This window comes from Puma concolor, chromosome C2, assembly GCF_028749965.1.
Source record: "Puma concolor isolate L17-30 chromosome C2, mPumCon1.1.hap2, whole genome shotgun sequence".
In the NCBI taxonomy this organism is placed as follows: domain Eukaryota; kingdom Metazoa; phylum Chordata; class Mammalia; order Carnivora; family Felidae; genus Puma; species Puma concolor.
The window spans coordinates 151,139,346-151,159,150 of NC_141675.1; the positions used below are offsets into that span (position 1 = coordinate 151,139,346).

Sequence of the window (19,805 nt, forward strand, 5' to 3'; positions counted from 1 at the left end):
TTGATTCCCTCTTCAGCCATGGAGTCCAGCCTCTCAGACACAGCCCTGATACTGGTTCATACCAACTGCAGGGAGAACGTCTTCCTCCAAGTCCACAGTGTTCCCAATAAGTATAAGCAGCACCCCTTTTCCCTGAGTCCCTCTGAATACAGAGGCCTGAAACCAATTCCAGGGTGCCACAGGGATAGCCACCGTGGTGGCCTCAAGAACAGCCCTCACACCCAAGCATGTTTGACGAAGGACCCAAGAATACTCAATGGAGAAAAGACATTATCTTCAAAAAATGGGGCTGGGGGGCATCTGGGTGGCTCAAAGGAATGAGTGTCCGACCCTTGATTTTGGCTCAGCTTGTGATCTGGAAGTTTGTGGGATTGAGACCCATGTGGGACTTCAGGCTGACAGTGTGGAGAGTGCTTGGGGTTCGTTGTCTCCCTCTCTCTCTGCCCCTGTCTCTCAAAATAACAAACATTTTTTTTTTAATTGTGGTGGGAAAATTGCATAGTCCCATGGAAAAAAATGAAACTAGACTTCTACCTTACACCACTCACAAAAATTAACTCATAATGGATTAAAGATATTTACATGTAACACCAGAAACCATAGGGCGCCCAGGTGGTTCAGTCGGTTAAGCATCCAACCCTTGGTTTTGGCTCAGAAATCGATATCATTAGTGAGTTCGAGCCTCATGTTGGGCTCTGTGCTAACAGCACGGAGCCTGCTTGGAATACTCTTTCTCCCTCTCTCTCTGCCTATCTACTCCTCCCCAGCTCACACACACAGTCTCTCTCTCAAAATAAATAAATAAACTTAATAAAAAACCCTACTCTTGGCAGTGACTTTTTTGACATGATATCTAAAGCACAAACAACCAAACAAAAAACAAACAAGTGGGACTACATCAAATTAAAAATGTTTTGTACAGCAAAGGAAACCATCAACAAGATGAAAAGACAACCTGCAGACTGAGAAATATTTCCAAACCATAGATAGATAGATAGATAGATAGATAGATAGATAGATAGATAGATATATGGTTAGAGGTAAATATCAAAAATATATTAAAAAATTATACAACACAATAGCAAAAATACACACAAAAAAACAAATAATCCATTTAAAAAAATGGGCAAAGGATTTGAATAGGCATTTTTCCAAAGAAAATATACCAATGGCCAACAGGTATATTAAAAGGTACTCAACATCACTCATCACCTGGGAGATGCAAATCAAAGTCGTGAGATACTACCTCAACCTGTTAGAATGATGATCATCAAAAAGACAAGAGATTAAAACAATGCTGGGCAGGATGTAGAGAAATGGGAATTCTTATGCACTGTTGCTACGAATGTAAGTTGATGCAGCCAATATAGAGAACAGTATGAGGTTCCTTTAAAAACTAAAAATAGAGATGATGGCAGAAAAGCATGGAAGTTTTGTGTGTGTCTCACACCCATGAAATACAGCCAGACCAACACTAAACCATCCTGCACACCTAGAAAACTGATTGGAGGATTAACACAACAATCTGCACAACCTGAACCACAGAATTCAGCAGGTATGCAGCGTGGAGAGGTGAACTTGGGGAATGAGAAGTCCCGGTGGGCAGGGAGCTGCTTTTGTGGGCAAAGAGAGGACAGAGACAGGGGGAGGGGGAGGGGGGATACAGGAAAAGCACCCCTCCCCAAAAGCAGCTGGACAGAAAGTGGAAAAGTGGAAACAGCCGCAGGGACTAAACTAACAAAGGAGAAAGCAGAGGGTTTAAATTCCATTAAGACCGTAAACAAGGGGAGCACAGAGTCTGCAACTCCGCAGCTCCATACCTGGAGGTGCTCTGGTGGGAACAGTGAATCCCTAGGAACAGAGTGGGGTCTGGCAGGTTCACAGGCCACGCGGGGAGAAGCGGTTCCACTGCTGGAAGGACATTTGGTAGAGGCTGCGAGGCAACCTGGGCCCAGCGGACCCCAGAGAATGGCCACATTTGCTGGTGCTGGAACACGGTCGTTAAGGGTGAAGCCTGGTGCCAGATGTGTGTTGTGATTTCCCATAATCCCTGAAACGCTGCTGCTACACTATCTTGCAAACTTTTCCTGAGGCAGGCTGGCACCTGGCCACAGTCTCAGGTCACCGGCAGCAACAGGGTCCAGCAAGCTAGCGTTCCTGAGTGCAGCTGGCATTCAGCCATTGTTCAGTGAGACCCTCCCACAGAGGGGCAGAACGGGTCAAAGCCGCAGTCCTTCAGAAGTAAGGGGAAAACAGCCACATCTGAGACAAAATTCGGGACACAGGTACTGCCTGGGACTTGGTCATGGACACTGAAAAAGTGAGGAGTGGACAAAAGTTGAAGACAGAGGACAGGTGCGTGATTGCTGATCCGGGAGAACAGAGTTCCGATACTAGAGACTGGGTAGCTGGGTGACGCCATTTTCACTGCTCCCACGCCTGCGCAAATGCACCTACGGCATCACAACAATCCACCTCAGTAGGCTAGCAGCGCCATCTAGTGGAGAACAGAGCCATTACACTAAGCCCTGCCCAACTGGGCCCACCTCACTCTTCAGGAACACAAGTCTCACGACCTGCTCAGTTTCTGGACTATAAAGTACTTCATAGTCTGAATTCTAGGGGAAAGCAAAGCAATTTCAGTCGTATTTCAATCTGTTAGCAGGTCCACCTATTCAATTTTCTTTTTTTTTCTCTTTTTCACTTCTTTTTCTTGAATACAGAAAGAGAAAAAAATTCATTTTTATTTTCAATTTTTATTAAAAATATTTAATTTTTTACTATATTTTTTACTTGTATGTAAATTATTTCAAACTCTCTTTTACTTCCTTCACTTTATTTTATTCTCCTTCAGTGTACTCACTTTTTCAAATTTTCAAATGATTTCCTTTTTTTGTTCTTCCCCCCCCACCTTTTTTCTCTAATCTATCAAACTACTTTCAACACCCAGACCAAACACACCTAGTCATTTACTCGATTTTGTGTGTGTGTTTTCAATTTTTTGATTTTACTATTTTTTAATTTTAATTTTTATACCTCATTAATTTCTTTTCTCCCTTCAAAATGACGAAATGAAGGAATTCACCCCAAAAGAAAGAGCATGAAGAAACGACAGCCAGGGATTTAACCAACACAGATACAAGCAAGATGTCTGAACCAGAATTTAGAATCATGATAATAAGAATATTAGCTGGAGTTGAGAATAGACTAGAATCCCTTTCTGCGGAGATAAAAGAAGTAAAAACTAGTCAGGATGAAATTTTAAAAAATGCTATAACTGAGCTGCAATCACGAATGGATGCCACGGTGGCAAGGATGGATGAGGCAGAACAGAGAATCAGCAATATAGAGAACAAACTTATGGAGAATAATGAAGCAGAAATAAAGAGGGAGATTAAGGCAAAAGAACACGATTTAAGAATTAGAGAAATCAGTGACTCATTAAAAAGGAACAACATCAGAATCATAGGGGTCCCAGAAGAGGAAGAGAAAGAAATAGGGGTAGAAGGGTTATGTGAGCAAATCATAGCGGAAAACTTTCCTAACCTAGGGAAAGACACAGACATCAAAATCCAGGAAGCACAGAGGACCCCCATTAGTTTCAACAAAAACCAACCATCAACAAGGTATATCATAGTCAAATTCACAAAATACTCAGACAAGGAGAGAATATGAAAGCAGCAAGGGGAAAAAAGTCCCTAACCTACAAGTGAAGACAGATCAGGTTTGCAGCAAACCTATCCACAGAAACTTGACAGGCAAGAAAGGAGTGGCAGGATATATTCAATGTGCTGAATCAGAAAAATATGCAGCCAAGAAGTCTTTATCCAGCAAGGCTATCATTCAAAATAGAAGGAGAGATAAAAAGTTTCCCAAACAAAAATTAAAGAGGTTTGTGACCACTAAACCAGCCCTGCCAGAAATTATAAGGGGGACTCTCTGAGGGGAGAAAAGATGAATATATATATATATATACCAAAAGCAACAAAGATTAGAAAGGACCAGAGAACACCACCAGAAACTCCAACTCTACAAGCATTGTAATGGTAGTACTCACTCTAAACGTCAGTGGACTCAATGTTCCAATCAAAAGACACAGGCTAACAGAATGGATAAGAAAACAAGATCCATCTATATGCTGTTTACAAGAGACCCACTTGAGACCTAAAGACACCTTCAGATTGAAAATAAGGGGATGGAGAACCATCTATCATGCTATCATGGTCAACAAAAGAAAGCCGGAGTAGCCATACTTATATCAGACAATCTAGACTTTAAAATAAAGACTGTATCAAGAGAGGCAGAAAGGCATTATATCATAATCATGGGGTCTATCCACCAAGAAGACTTAACAATTGTAAACATTTATGCGCCAAATGTGAAAGCACCCAAATATATAAACCAATTAATCACAAACATAAAGAAACTCATTGATAGTAATACCATAATAGTAAGAGACTTCCACACCCCACTCACAGCAACGGACAGATCATCTAATCAAAAAATCAACAGGGAAACAATGGCTTTGAATGACACACTGGACCAGATGGACTTAACAGATATATTCAGAACATTTCATCCTAAAGCAGCAGAATATACATTCTTCTCCGGTGCACATGGAATGTTCTCCAGAATAGACCACATACTGGGACACAAATCAGCCCTCAGCAAAGTGCAGAATGATCGAGATCATACCATGCATATTTTCAGACCGTAACACTATGAAACTCAAAATCAACCACAAGAAAAAATTTGGAAAGCTAACAAATACTTGGACTGAAGAACATCCCATGAAAGAATGAATGGGCTAAGGAATAAGTTAAAGGGGAAATTAAAAGTATATGGAAGCCAATGAAAATGATAACACCACAACCCAAAACGTCTGGGACGCAGCAAAGGCAGTCATAAGAGGTAAGTATATAGCAATCCAGGCCTTCCTAAAGAAGAAAGATCTCAGATACACAACATAACCTTATGCCTTAAAGAGCTGGAAAAAGAACAGCAAATAAAACCGAAAACCAGCAGAAGACAGGAAATAATAAAGATTAGAGCAGAAGTTAATGCTATTGAAACCAAAAAACAGTAGAACAGATCAATGAAGCCAGAAGCTGGTTCTTTGAAAGAATTAACAAAATTGATAAACCACTAGTCAGTTTGATCAAAAAGAAAAAGGAAAGGACCCAAATAAATAAAATCAAGAATGAAAGAGGAGAGATCACAACCAACACAGCAGAAATAAAAACAATAATAAGAGAATATTATAAGCAATTATATGCCAATAAAATGGGCAATCTGGAAGAAGTGGACAAATTCCTAGAAACATATACAATACCAAAACTGAAACAGGAAGAAATAGAAAATTTGAACAGACCCATAACCAGTAAAGAAATCGAATTAGTAATCAAAAATCTCCCAAAAAACAAGAGTCCAGGGCCAGATGACCTTCCAGGGGAATTCTACCAAACATTTAAGGAAGAGTTAACGCCCACTCTCTTGAAGCTGTTCCAAAAAATAGAAATGGAAGGACAACTTCCAAACTCCTTCTATGAAGCCAGCATTACCTTGATTCCAAAACCAGACAGAGACCCCACTAAAAAGGAGATCTATAGACCAATTTCCCTAATGAGCATGGATGCAAAAATCCTCAACAAGATATTACCCAACCAGATCCAACAATATATTAAAAAAATTATTCACCATGACCAAGTGGGATTTATACCCGGGATTCAGGGCTGGTTCAATGATCGCAAAACAAGTAACATGATTCATCACATCAATAAAAGAAAGGACAAGAACCATATGATCTTCTCAATAGATGCAGAGAAAGCATTTGACAAAATACAGCATCCTTCCTTGATAAAAAAACGCAAGAAAGTAGGGATAGAAGGAGCATACCTCAAGATCATAAAAGCCATATATGAACAACCCAAGGCTCATATCATCCTCAATGGGGAAAAACTGAGAGCTTTCCCCCTAAGGTCAGGAAAAAGACAGGGATGTCGACTCTCGCCACTGTTATTCAACATAGTATTGGAAGTCTTGGCCTCTACAATCAGACAACACAAAGAAATAAAAGGCATCCAAATCGGCCAGGAGGAGGTCAAACTTTCACTCTTCGCAGATGACATGATACTCTACATGGAAAACCCTAAAGATTCCACCAAAAAACTGTTAGAACTGTTCATGAATTCAGCAAAGCTGCAGGATATAAAATTAACGCACAGAAATCGGATGCATTCCTATACGCCAACAATGAAGCAACGGAAAGAGAAATCAAGGAATCGATCCCATTTACAATTGCCCCCAAAACCATAAAATACCTAGGAATAAATCTAACCTAATAGGTGAAAAATCTATACACTGAAAACTACAGAAAGCTTATGAAAGAAATTGAAGAAAGACACAAAAAAATGGAAAAAGATTCCATGCTCCTGGATAGGAAGAACAAATATTGTTAAAATGTCGATACTACCCAAAGAAATCTACATATTCAATGCAATCTCTATCAAAATAACACCAGCATTCCTCACAGACCTAGAACAAACAATCCTAAAATTTGTATGGAACCAGAAAAGACCCCGAATAGCCAAAGCAATCTTGAAAAAGAAAACCAAAGCAGGAGGCATCACAATCCCAGACTTCAAGCTATACTACAAAGCTGTAACCATCAAGACAGTATGGTCTGGCACAAGAACAGACACTCAGATCAATGGAACACAATAGAGAACCCAGAAATGGACCCACAAACGTACGGCCAACTCATCTTTGACAAAGCAGGAAAGAATATCCAATGGAATAAAGACAGTCTCTTCAGCAAGTGGTGCTGGGAAAACTGGACAGTGACATGCAGAAAAATGAACCTGGACCACTTTCTTACACCACACACAAAAATAAACTCAAAATGGATGGAAGACCTCAATGTAAGACAGGAAGCCATCAAAATCCTCGAGGAGAAAGCAGGCAAAAACCTCTTTGATCTTGGCCACAGCAACTTCTTACTCAACACGTCTCCAGAGGCAAGGGAAGCAAAAGCAAACATGAACTACTGGGACCTCGTCAAAATAAAAAGCTTCTTCACAGCAAAGGAAACAATCAGCAAAACTAAAAGGCAACCGACAGAATGGGAGAAGATATCTGCAAACGACGTATCAGATAAAGGGTTAGTATCCAAAGTCTATAAAGAACTTATCAAACTCAACACCCAAAAAACAAATAATCCAGTGAAGAAATGGGCAAAACACATGAATAGACACTTCTCCAAAGAAGACATCCAGATGGCCAAGCAACACATGAAAAAATGCTCAACGTCACTCATCATCAGGGAAATACAAATCAAAACCACAATGAGATACCACCTCACACCTGTCAGAATGGCTAACGTTAATAACGCAGGCAACAACAGATGTTGGCGAGGATGCAGAGAAAGAGGATCTCTTTTGCATTGTTGGTGGGAATGCAAGCTGCTGCAACCACTGTGGAAAATAGTATGGAGGTTCCTCAAAAAACTAAAAATAGAACTACCCTACAACCCAGCAATTGCACTACTAGGTATTTATCCGAGGGATGCAGGTGTGCTGTTTCGAAGGGACACATGCACCCCAATGTTTATAGCAGCACTATTAACAATAGCCAAAGTATGGAAAGAGCCCAAATGTCCATCGATGGATGAAAGGATAAAGAAGATGTGGTATATATACATATATATATACCACACACACACACACACACACACACACACACACACACACACACACATAGTATTACTCGGCATACAAAAAGAATGAAATCTTGCCATTTGCAACTACGTGGATGGAACTGGAGGGTATTATGCTATGTGAAATTAGTCAGAGAAAGACAAGTATCATATGACTTCACTCATATTAGGACTTTAAGAGACAAAACAGATGAACATAAGGGAAGGGAAACAAAAATAATATAAAAACAGGGAGGGGGACAAAACATAAGACTCATAAATATGGAGAACAAACTGGAAGGGTTGTGGGAGGAGGGATGGGCTAAATGGGTAAGGGGCACTAAGGAATCTCCTCCTGAAATCTTTGCACTACATGCTAATTTGGATGTAAATTAAAAAAAAAATTAAAATGAAATTCTCATTAAAAAAAAAAAAAACTAAAAATAGAGGGGGTGCCTGGGTGGTTCAGTCCGAAGAGCATGCACCTCTTGATCTTGGAGTCATGAGTTCAAGCCCCACTTGGGGTGCAGAGATCACTTAAATAAATAACACTTAGCAACTCTCCTGTCCTTGGGTCCTGGACCTGTGCTTTAATAAAAGTACCTTTTTACACCAAAGACATCTTAAGAATTATTCCTTGGTTGTCAGCTCTGAATGCCATGAACCCCACCATCATCTCAAACTGCCTCAACTGCAAATATCTTCTCCCATTCCGTTGGTTGCCTTTCAGTTTTGCTGATTGTTTCCTTTGCCGTGCAGAAGCTTTTTATTTTCATGAGTCCCAATAGTTCATTTTTGCTTTTGTTTCCCTTGCCTCCGGAGACGTGCTGAGAAGTTGCTACAGCTGAGGTCAAAGAGGTTTTGGCCTGCTTTGTCCTTTAGGATTTTGATGGCTTCATGTCTGACATTAGGTATCCTGTTGTTGACTGGGGCAAGAGTTCAGACTTGCGCACCTTTCCACCTGTGAGACCCTTCCGTTTTGCATTTGGCTTGCCTGTCATTGTTCCCCAACCTGTGTGGGTTCCAAGTCCTGTGACACCTAGCTGCTAAAATGCCCCCTCCAGCTACAAATGATAAATGACTCAGATCCAACATGGCGGAGCAGTAGGGGGACCCAAAGTTCCCTCGTCCCTCAATCACAACAGGGTTGAGGCCAAAGGACTTTGAATTCCAAGAGTCCGGGCTGCAGAGTGACTGAGACATCTCCAGGGGCCCACAGGGACAACCTGGCATGTCAAAGGTGTGTGATTGTGAACTGGGAGAGATAAAACAGGGAGCATAGGCACAGATGGGAGGGATTCCCTTCTGTGGCGAGACAAAGGGAAGAGAAGAGGGGCTGTGGAAGTGTAGGACTGTATATGGACTAGAGAAAAACGATGGACCAGGACAGAGAAAGATTCAATCTCTAACCGTGGGGCTTTCAGGGCACCCAGCAGTTTTGCATTTTCTGATTTAACTCTTGGACAATTTTTATTATATATGTTTTCTTTTTTCCTTTTATCCTTATTTCTTCCCTCCTCTAGTCTGGTTATTCTGTTTGTTGGTTTGCTTAAACAGACATATGTAATCTGTTCTCTTCACACCTGTTCTTTATCTCCTTTATTTTCCTCCCTCTCTGGATTAAGCCCTATAGTTTCTCTGCCTGATCAATTTTCTTTTCTTTCCTTTTTCCTCGCCCCTGTCATTAATCTCTTTGTATGGGATAAGACCTCTTCCATAAACACCACCCCCACCCCATTGTTTTTTTTGTTATTGCTGGTATTTTGTATGTTTTTTGTGGGTTTTTTGTTTTTCTTTGTTTGCTTGTTTTTTGTTTTGTTTGTTTCCTTTTCCAGGGCTACTTCAAGGCACACCTGGTGGAGGGTCCAAAACATCACTACTGAGTAGGAAGATAAAGCAACCAGGGTCACGACAACAGAGAGCAAGTAACACATCCCAAAAAACACCTGCTGAAAGGCCAGGCCCTGGATAATGTATGACCCATCTTTAACATAGTACTGCTCATGGGTGTGGGACACATAACAAGCTTTTAAAACACATAAGGAACAGAAAATGAGCCAAAATGGTGAAATGGAAGAACTCTCCTCAAAAGAAATTCCAGGAAGAAATGACAGCTAAAGAATTATCAAAACAGATATAAACAATACAACTGATAAAGAATTTAGAATAATAGTCGTAAGATTAATTACTGGGGTTGAAAAAAGCATAGAAGACAGCAGAGAATCTATTGCTATAGAGATCAAGGAACTAACAAATAGTCATGATGAATTAAACAATGTTGTAGATGAGGTGCAAAATAAACGAGGTAGTGACAGTGAGGATTGATGGGGCAGAGCGGAGAATAAGTGAAATAGAAGATAAAATTATGGAAAAGATGAAGCTGAGAAAAAGAGAGATAAAAAAAATTCTAGACCACGAGGGGAGACTTTGAGAACTAAGCGATTTGATGAAACATATTATCTGTATCATAGGAGTTCCAGAAGAAGAAGAGAGAGAGAAAGGGGCAGAAGGTGTACTTGAACAAATCATGCTGAGAACGTCCACAATCTGGGGAAGGAAACAGACACTGAAATCTAAGAGGCACAGAGAGCTCCCTTCAGACGTAACAGGAATTGATCTTCTGCACAACATATCATAGTGAAACTGGCAAAATACAAAGATAAAGACAGAATTATGAAAGCAGCTAGGAACAAAAGGGCCTTAACCTACAAGGGTAGACACAGAAGGGTACTAGCAGACCTATCTGCTAAAACTTGGCAGGCCAGAGGAGAGTGGCAGAGGAAATATTCAACATGATGAATAGGAAAAATATGCAGCCAAGGATCCTTTATCCAGCAAGGCTGTCATTCAGAATAAAAGGAGACATAAACGTTTTCCCAGACAAACAAAAACTGAAGGACTTCATCAATACTAAACCAGTCCTACAAGAGATCCAAAGGAGGACTCTGTGAGTGGAATGTTGCAAAGACCACAAAGGACCAGAGACATCACTACAAGCATGAAACCTACAGACAGCACAATGACACAAATCCATATCTTTCAATAATAACACTGAATGTAAATGGACCAAATGCTCCAATCAAAAGACATAGGGTATCAGAATGGATAAGAACAAAAAACAAGACTCATCTACAAGACACCCATTTTAAACCTGAGGACACCTTCGGATTGAGAGTGAGGGGATGGAGAACTATCTATCATGCTACTGGAAGTCAAAAGAAAGCTGGAGTAGCCATACCTGTATCAGACAAACTAGATTTTAAAGTAAAGGCTGTAACAAGAGATGAAGAAGGGCATTATATAATAATTACGAGGTCTATCCATCAAAAAGAGCTAACAATTATAAATGTTTGTGCACCCAATTTGGTGACACCCAAATATATAAAACAATTAACCACAAACACAAGCAATCTTACTGATAAGACTGTGGTAATTTCAGGGGACTTTAATACTCCACTTACAACAATGGACAGATCAACTAGGCAGAAAATCAATAAAGAAACAATGGTCCTGAATGATACACTGAACCAGATAGACTTCACAGATATATTCAGAACTCTTCACCCAAAAGCAGCAGAATGCACATTCTTCTCGAGTGCACATGGAACATTCCCCAAGATACATCACATACTGGGTCACAAAACAGCCCTCAATAAATATAAAAGAACTGAAATCATACCATGCACATTTTCAGATCACAACGCTATGAAACTTGAAATCAACCACAGGAAAAAGTTTGGAAAACCTCCAAATGCATGGAGGTAAATGAACGTCCTACTAAAGAATGAATGGGTCAACCAGGCAATTAAAGAAGAAATTAAAAAATATATGGAAACAAATGAAAATGAAAACACGACAGTCCAAACCCTTTGGGATACAACAAAGGCAGTCATAAGAGGAAAGTACATTGCAATCCAGGCCTATCTCAAGAAACAAGAAAAATCCCCAATACAAAATCTGATAGTATATCTAAAGGAACTAGAAGCAGAACAGCAAAGAAACCCCAAGGCCAGGAGAAGAAGAGAAAGAATGAAGATCAGAGCAGAAATAAACAATATAGAATCCAAAAAAAAAAACCAAAAAAAAAAAACACAACAGAACAGATCAATGAAACTAAGAGTTGGTTCTTGGGGAAAAAAAAAAAAAAAAAAAACACCCCAGCAATACAAACAATTATCAGAGAATACTATGAAAAATTATATGCCAACAAACTGGACAACCTGGAAGAAATGGACAAATTCCTAAACATCCACACGCTACCGAAACTCAAACGGGAAGAAATAGAAAATTGGAACAGACCCATAACCACTGAAGAAATCTAATCAGGTATCAAAACTCTCCCAACAAATAAGAATCCTGGGCCAGGTGGCTTCCCTGGGGATTTCTACCAGACATTTAAAGCTGAGACAATACCTATCCTTCCCAAGCTGTTCCAAGAAAACAGAAATGGAAGGAAAACTTCTGGAAGCCAGAAGCCAGCATTACCTTGATTCCCAAACCAGACAGAGACCCCACAAAAAAGAACTACAGGCCAATATCTCTGATAAACATGGATGCAAAAAATTCTCAACAAGATACTAGCATATTGAATTCAACAGCATATAAAAAGAATTATTCACTTGGGATGCCTGGGTGGCTCAGTTGGTTAAGCCTCTGACTTGGCTCAGGTCATGATCTCGCACAAAGGTCATGACTGGCACAAAAACAGACACATAGACCAATGGAAGAAAACAGAGAACCCAGAATTGGACCCACAAATGTACAGCCAACTAATCTTTGACAAAGCAGGAAAGAGTACCCAATGGAAAAAAGACAGTCTCTTTAGGCAATGGCGCTGGGAGAACTGGACAGCAACATGCAGGAGAATGAACCTGGACCACTTTCTTACACCATACACAAAAATAAACTCAAAATGGATGAAAGACCTAAATGTGAGACAGGAAGCCATCAAAACCCTAGAGGAGAAAGCAGGCAACAACCTCTCTGACCCCAGGCACAGCAATTTCTTACTCAACTCATCACCAAAGGCAAGGGAATTAAAAGCAAAAATGAACTATTGGGACCTCATCAAGATAAAATGCTTCTACACTGCAAAGGACACAATCAACAAAACTAAAAGGCAACCAACAGAACGGGAAAAGATATTTGCAAATGACATATCGGATAAAGGACTAGTATCCAAAATCTGTAAGAACGTAACCAAACTACACAGCTGAAAAACAAATAATCAAATGAAGAAATGGGCAGAACACATGTATAGACACTTTTCCAAAGAAGACATCCAGATGGCCAACAGACACATGAAAAGATGCTCAACGTCACTCATCATTAGGGAAATACAAATTGAAGCCCACACTGAGATACCACCTCACAACAGAGCAGCTAAAATGAACAAATCAGGAAACTATAGATGCTGGCAAGCATGTGGAGAAACAGGAACCCTCTTGCCCTGTTGGTGGGAATGCAAACTGGTGCAGCTGCTCTGGAAAACAGTGTGGAAGTTCCTCAAAAAATTAAAAATGGAACTACCCTATGACCCAGCAAAAGCACTCCTACGAATTTATCCAAAGGATACAGGAATGCTGATTCACAGGGCACATGTACCCCAATGTTTATATTTGGCTTTCAACAACAGCCAAATTATGGAAAGAGCCTAAATATCCATCAACTGATGAATGGATAAAGAAAATGTGGTCTATATATATATATATATATATATATATATATATATATATACACACACAATAGAATACTACCTGGCAATGAGAAAGACTGAAATCATGCCATTTGAAGCAATGTGGATGGAACTGGAAGGTATTATGCTAAGTGAAATATGTCAGACAGAGAAGGAAACATATCATATGTTTTCACTCATATGTGGATTTTGAGAAACGTAACAGAAGACCAGGGGGAAGGGAAGGGGAAGAAAATAGCTACAAACAGAGAGGGAGGGAGGCAAACCATAAGAGACTCAAATACAGAGAACAAACTGAGGGTTCATTGGGGGGAGTGGGGGAGAGGGGAAAATGGGTGATGGGCATTGAGGAGGGCACTTGTTGGGATGAGCACTTGGTGCTGTGTGTAAGCGATGAACCACGGGAATCTACCTCCAAAACCAAGAGCACACTGTACACACTATATGTTAGCCAATATGACAATAAATTATATCAAAAATTTTTTAAAAAATAAAAATAAATTAAAAAAATAAAGTTGGAAAAGGGGACGCATATAATAGTTGGAGAGTTCAGAGCTGCGGACCCAGGGAACATTCCATAATGCTGCTTGATAACAATGTGGCAGTACAAAATCAAAATGATTAAGGAAAATAAAAAAAATAATCAAACAATAAATAAATAAATAAATAAATAAATAAATAAATAAATAACACTTAACAAAAACTAAAAATAGAACTACCACATGATCCAGCAATACCACTTCCAGGCATATGGAAAATGGAATCAAAGAGATAGCTGCATTCCCATGTTTATTACAGCATTATTTATCATAGCCAAGACATGGACACAACCTAAGTGTCCACAGACAGATAAATGGATGCAGAAAGTGTAGTATATACATGATGGAACATCATTCAACCACAAAAAAGGAGGATATCCTGCTGTTTGTGACAACATAGATGAACTTACAAGGTCTATGTGATCCACCGCAGGAAAGCCTCCCTGATTCCCCATGTAAAATATCTACCAAAGCCATTATCCTTTGCCACAGCACCCTGCTTCTCCTCTTCAAGGTGCTAATCACAATCAACTTAATCTATGTGTTTGTTGGTTGCCATATGGCCCATCTTTCCACTTGAATATATGTTCAACAGGGGCAGCAACCTGGTCATCTCCTTTGCCATCATATCACCAGCACCAAGCACAGGGTCAAGGCTCAATGAACATGGAATGGATGGATGGATGGATGGATGGATGGATGAATTTGCACCAAATCTATTTATGACATGTCCTCCCCCTGTCAGAAGGTGCTTAGTGCTGATGTGCCCTGTCCTTGGTGTCAAGCAGGAACACACTTCCCCATGCTCAACATTGTGCTCCCACACGAGATCCTTATTTGCACTTAACCCACTGTGATATCCACACCTTGGTAACAGTGCTCCAGCACCCGTCTTCCCAAGCCCAAGCCTCTTCTCCATCCTTGAAATGTATACCAATGCTTTTCAAGCAGTCTATTTGTGTGGTTCAGAGCAGTGGCCCGCGTGCCTTTGAGAAAAGCTACATGTGTCTGTGAATAACCATCAACAAAGGATTCCTTTTTTTTTTCATCACTGGCACCAAAAGATCAAAACTGTGCCTCCTTTTGATACAGAACTTCTGAAGAGTTTCCATCTTCTGATCTGGCTTGTTCGTCCTCTTGCCATCTTCATATTAAAACTGCAGTTTTTTGGGGCGCCTGGGTGGCGCAGTCGGTTAAGCGTCCGACTTCAGCCAGGTCACGATCTCGCGGTCCATGAGTTCGAGCCCCGCGTTGGGCTCTGTGCTGACAGCTCAGAGCCTGGAGCCTGTTTCAGATTCTGTGTCTCCCTCTCTCTCTGCCCCTCCCCTGTTCATGCTCTGTCTCTCTGTGTCTCAAAAATAAATAAACGTTAAAAAAATTTTTTTAAATAAATAAATAAATAAATAAATAAATAAATAAATAAAATTGCAGTTTCTGTTCAGGTGCCCGATCTAATATAAAAGCTTTTTGTTTGCCTTTCTTTCCAGTTGTATGATAAGCACTGTTCTTTGTACCTACAAGGATTTAAATACACAAGCGTATATTATTTGCTAAACCATTACCCTAGTGGTTTTCAACACAAAACATTTATACTGTGAGCTACATCATGATTTCTTGTGCAGTAAGGCACTGCCCATTATACTGCTCCCTTTAAAACACTTCTATCTTGAAGCGCCTGGGGGGCACAGTTGGTTAAGAGTCGAACTCTTGATCTCAGCTCAGGTCATTATCTTACAGTTTGCGAGTTGGAGCCCCGCATTGGACTCTGTGCTGATGGTGGGGAGCCTGCCTGGAATTTTTTCTCCTTCTCTCTGCCCCTACGCAGCTTGTGTTTCTCTCTCTTTCTCTCCCAAAATAAACAATCAAAAAAATTAATATAAATAAATAAATAAATAAATAAATAAATAAATAAATAAAAGTTTTCTTTTAAGGTCCAACTAAATGCTGATTAATCATCGAAATCCACATAACTGATTTCACAACTGTTTGCTTTGGTGACTTATATATCTCAATACTAATCAACATTTACTAAGCACCAACCAAACATAATTTGAAAAGACAGTAGCCATGAAGCTTCCATCAGCTAGGAAACATTAGAGGAGAAAAAAATCTGGGCGCCTGGGTAGCCCAGTCACTTAAGAATCTGACTGTTGATTTCCGCTCAGGTCATGATCTCACAATTTGTGACACCAAGCCCCACATCAGCTCTTTGCTACCATTTTAATATATTTTTTTTAAAACCCTCTTTCAGGCTCCCCTGGGTGGCTCAGTCGGTTAAGCGTCTGACTTCGGCTCAGGACATGATCTCACAGCTTGTGAGTTCGAGCCCCACGATGGGCTCCGTGCTGACAGCTCAGCCTGTTTCAGATTCTGTGTCTCCTTCTCTCTCTGCCCCTAACCCACTTGCATTCTGTCTCTGTCTCTCTCAAAAATAAACATTAAACAACAACAACAAAAAAAACCCTCTTTCAATGTGAAGTAAATAATTTGTTCTTAGAACCAGGATCCTGAAATCAATATAAGTAATGGGTGTTTGCAACAGATTATGGAGGAATGAGAGCCAAGGAGGCACACAAAGCAGTGATCAAAAAATCTAAGATGACTATGGGAATATTACTTGGTACTCAAAAAAAGGAAATCTTGCCATTTGCAACAACATGGATGGAACTAGAGTGTAGCCCTAAGTGAAATAAGTCAGAGAAAGACAAGTATCATATGATTTTACTCATATATGGAATTTCAGAAACACAACAGATGAACATAGGGGAAGGGAAGGAAAAATAAGATAAAAACGGAGGGAGGCAAACCATAAGAGACTCTTAAATACAGAGAACAAACTGAGGGTTGCTGGAGGTTGCACCCACCTCCCCTCCTGAGGGTGATAGGCATCAAGGAGAGTTAAAAGGGTGATAGGCATCAAGGAGGTCATTTGTCAGGATGAGCACTAGGTGTCCTATGTACGTGATGAATCACTGGGTTCTACTCCTGAAAGCAATATGACACTATATGTTAACTAACTTGAATTTAAAAACAATACAAATAGGGGTGCCTGGGTGGCTGAGTCAGTTCAGAGACACTCTTGGGATCAGGTCATGATCTCCCTGTTGGCGAGCTGGAGCCCTGCATCAGGCTGGCTACTGTCAACGCAGAACCAGTTTCAGATCCTCTGCCCCCCCCCCCTCTGCTCATCACCTGCACACCCTCTCTCAAAACAGTAAATATTTTAAAAATAAATAAATAAATAAATAAATAAATAAATAAGTAAATAAATAAAACATTTTCTCATAAATACATTAACAAATAAAAAACAATTACGTAGCCAGTAACAAGAAGGTATGCGTTGTATTCAAGATACATTAAGTTAAAAAAAAATTAAGCTGCAGAATATTCAAAGATCTCTGGGGTTGGCTTTTGACGCATCCTGTACGTTTATGAAACAAGAGGATTTAAGGAAGGTTATTCCAAAGACGTGCCCGGGCAGGGGGGCCTTTACTATTACTTTGGCAGCCTCCTGTCCTCTGCCTTACATATGTCTCAACACATAAGTGACACAACAGGAATATTCCTTAGGGGCGGGCATATGTATGCAGCGTAACCACACGACTGCTTTTAAACTCTTCGACTCATAAACACCGGACGGAAACCAGGAAGAAGTCCTGGCGCTACGGCGAACCCACCCCCGCGGGGGAAGGCTCGCCGATCTACCCAGAGTCCCGAGGCCAACCGCGGCCCGTCCCCTCCGGTGCCCAGCGCTCCGCCCGCACCCGGACGCCGGGTGACAGCGCGACGAACGCCACGGGCCTCGCTCCCACAGGCACGGACTCGCACGGGAGGCCGGGTCTCGGCCCCGGCGGTACGAACTCCCGGCCGCAGGCTCCCGCGCACCCCCAGCGCGACTCGACCGCGGTTGAAGGGGCTACACCCTCTGAGGGATGGCCAGGTGACGGGGGTGACGGCCGTCGCAGCGTAACGCCAGGCCTGGTGGGGGTCTGCGAGCTGAGCTGTTCTCTTCACCCCGAACAGTGAAAACAAACGGAGAGCTCCAGCGCTCCCCGATCCCGGGACCGGGACCCCGGGTTCACCGCTTTCCGTCTCCCCGTCGTCCTTCCGGCTCACCTCGCGGCGGCGGCGCCGGGCACACCGCACGAGGAAACCAAAATCAGCGCCCCAGAGAAACGTGGGTTAAGGCAAGAGCCCAGCGTCACACGGAGAGGTCGAGCAGCCACGCCCACTTCGAGTCCTGACCAACCCAAGTCTTCAGGCGACCCGCGGTGCTGCAGCCCCCGCCTCCTGGCGTGCGACTGCGCCTGCGCCTGCGCCTTCGCGTGCGCGTGCGCCCAGGTTCCCGGAAACGCCACGGCCGCTCCGCCCCGGCCCGCGCAGCCGGAGTCACGGATGAGAAGACCCAGCGGTCCCGGGGCGTCGAGGCTGGGTTCGACGGAGTAGAGCTGGCCTGCGGAGGTTTTCCTTCCCTAGTAGAGGGAACGAAACTCCTAGGGCGCGCGTCCCGCCTCGGCTCGGCCAGTAAAGCCGCCAGGCCCCGCCCGATCCTTCCATCTACTGACCTCCGCCTGGCACTCGAGCCCAGGTAGCGTCCGGCCCTACCAGGCAACCTTTGCCTGGACTTTGCCCGGGGAAGGCCAGTAAAATCCAAATAAAGCACGGAGCATAGTCACTACTACTGTTCGACGTTGCCTCTTTACTTCTGCCAAACGTGACCAATAAAAGTAAGATGTTGATATAGGGAGAATTTGATGACGAGTACACGGGAATTCTCTACTACATTCGCAACTTTTCAGTGTATTTTTCTAAAATTACGTTTTTTGAAAAGGAAGGGGGGAAGGGGGGGCCTGGAAATAGTTGGATCCAGATTTGGACCTATGATTCATGCCGTCATCAAGGATCAAGGCTCTCTCTAATTTTCATCTGTTAGTTTGCTTCCTCATGGTGTCAAGACAGTTTTGCTGCAGCTCCAAGTATCACATTCTCACACAAATGCGTTCGAGATAGAAAAGGATCAGATGAAACAAGTATTTTCCTTTTATGAGGGAGGAGAATAATACCTACTCCCATTTCAACATGGGAATTGACAAAGATGCTGTCCTCAGCACTCTCCAGCCAGGCTGTTCTGGGGCTTCTCAACTAGACCTCAGCCCTGACCTATAAAACGTACAAACTCAGCCCAACTGATTTCATCCGCTCCCCCCACACACATATTAAAACACTTAACATCATATTTTTAAAAAGCGAACACAGAGTTTCTTCTTAAAAAATATTTTTTTAATGTGTACTTATTTTTGAGTGAGACTGAGTGTAAGCAGGGGAGGGGCAGAGACAGAGGGAGACACAGAATCCAAAGCAGGCTCCAGGCTCCGAGCTGTCAGCACAGAGCCTGAGGCGGGCTCGAACTCACGAACTGTGAGATCATGACCTGAGCCAAAGGCAGACACTTGGCAGACCAAGCAACCCAGGTGTCCCTAACATGCTTTTCAACAGCTCAAGCCACATCCCTAAATGACCCTAGCCCTCTATACCTGCCAAAAAGAATTTACTATTTGTTCTAACCAACAATTGATCATAGGCCCTTCACCACCCTTTCTTAGAGGATTTACTAAAAAGGATTCACGATTTGCGGGTCCTTCCTTTGTCCATTTGAGGTACGTATCTATCTCCTACAACCGAGTCGTGTCTTTCTCAAGCACTGGAAAGCCCTTCCTTTGAAATGCAATCATCAGAAAAGATAGGGCCTCGGTCTCCCAGACTCTGTGCGGCACATACAGCTGGCCTCGTGGCATTTACATGACCCACTCTGGGTAATTTTTCACTTCCCTGACTCTACTCAAGCCCCTCCATTCCCATCTCTACACCCTTATTCACC

General features: G+C 42.0%; 1 protein-coding gene across 1 annotated transcript in view; it reads right to left on the reverse strand.

Annotated features, from left to right (window-relative positions):
* Positions 1–2,117, reverse strand: part of SETD4 (SET domain containing 4) — a 186,063-nt gene extending 183,946 nt beyond the window's left edge. Inside the window, exon 1 of the mRNA XM_086675936.1 lies at positions 1,821–2,117. The gene's annotated coding sequence lies outside the window, so the exon portion shown is untranslated. The remainder of the gene's footprint in view (positions 1–1,820) is intronic.
* Positions 2,118–19,805: the final 17,688 nt, after the last annotated feature.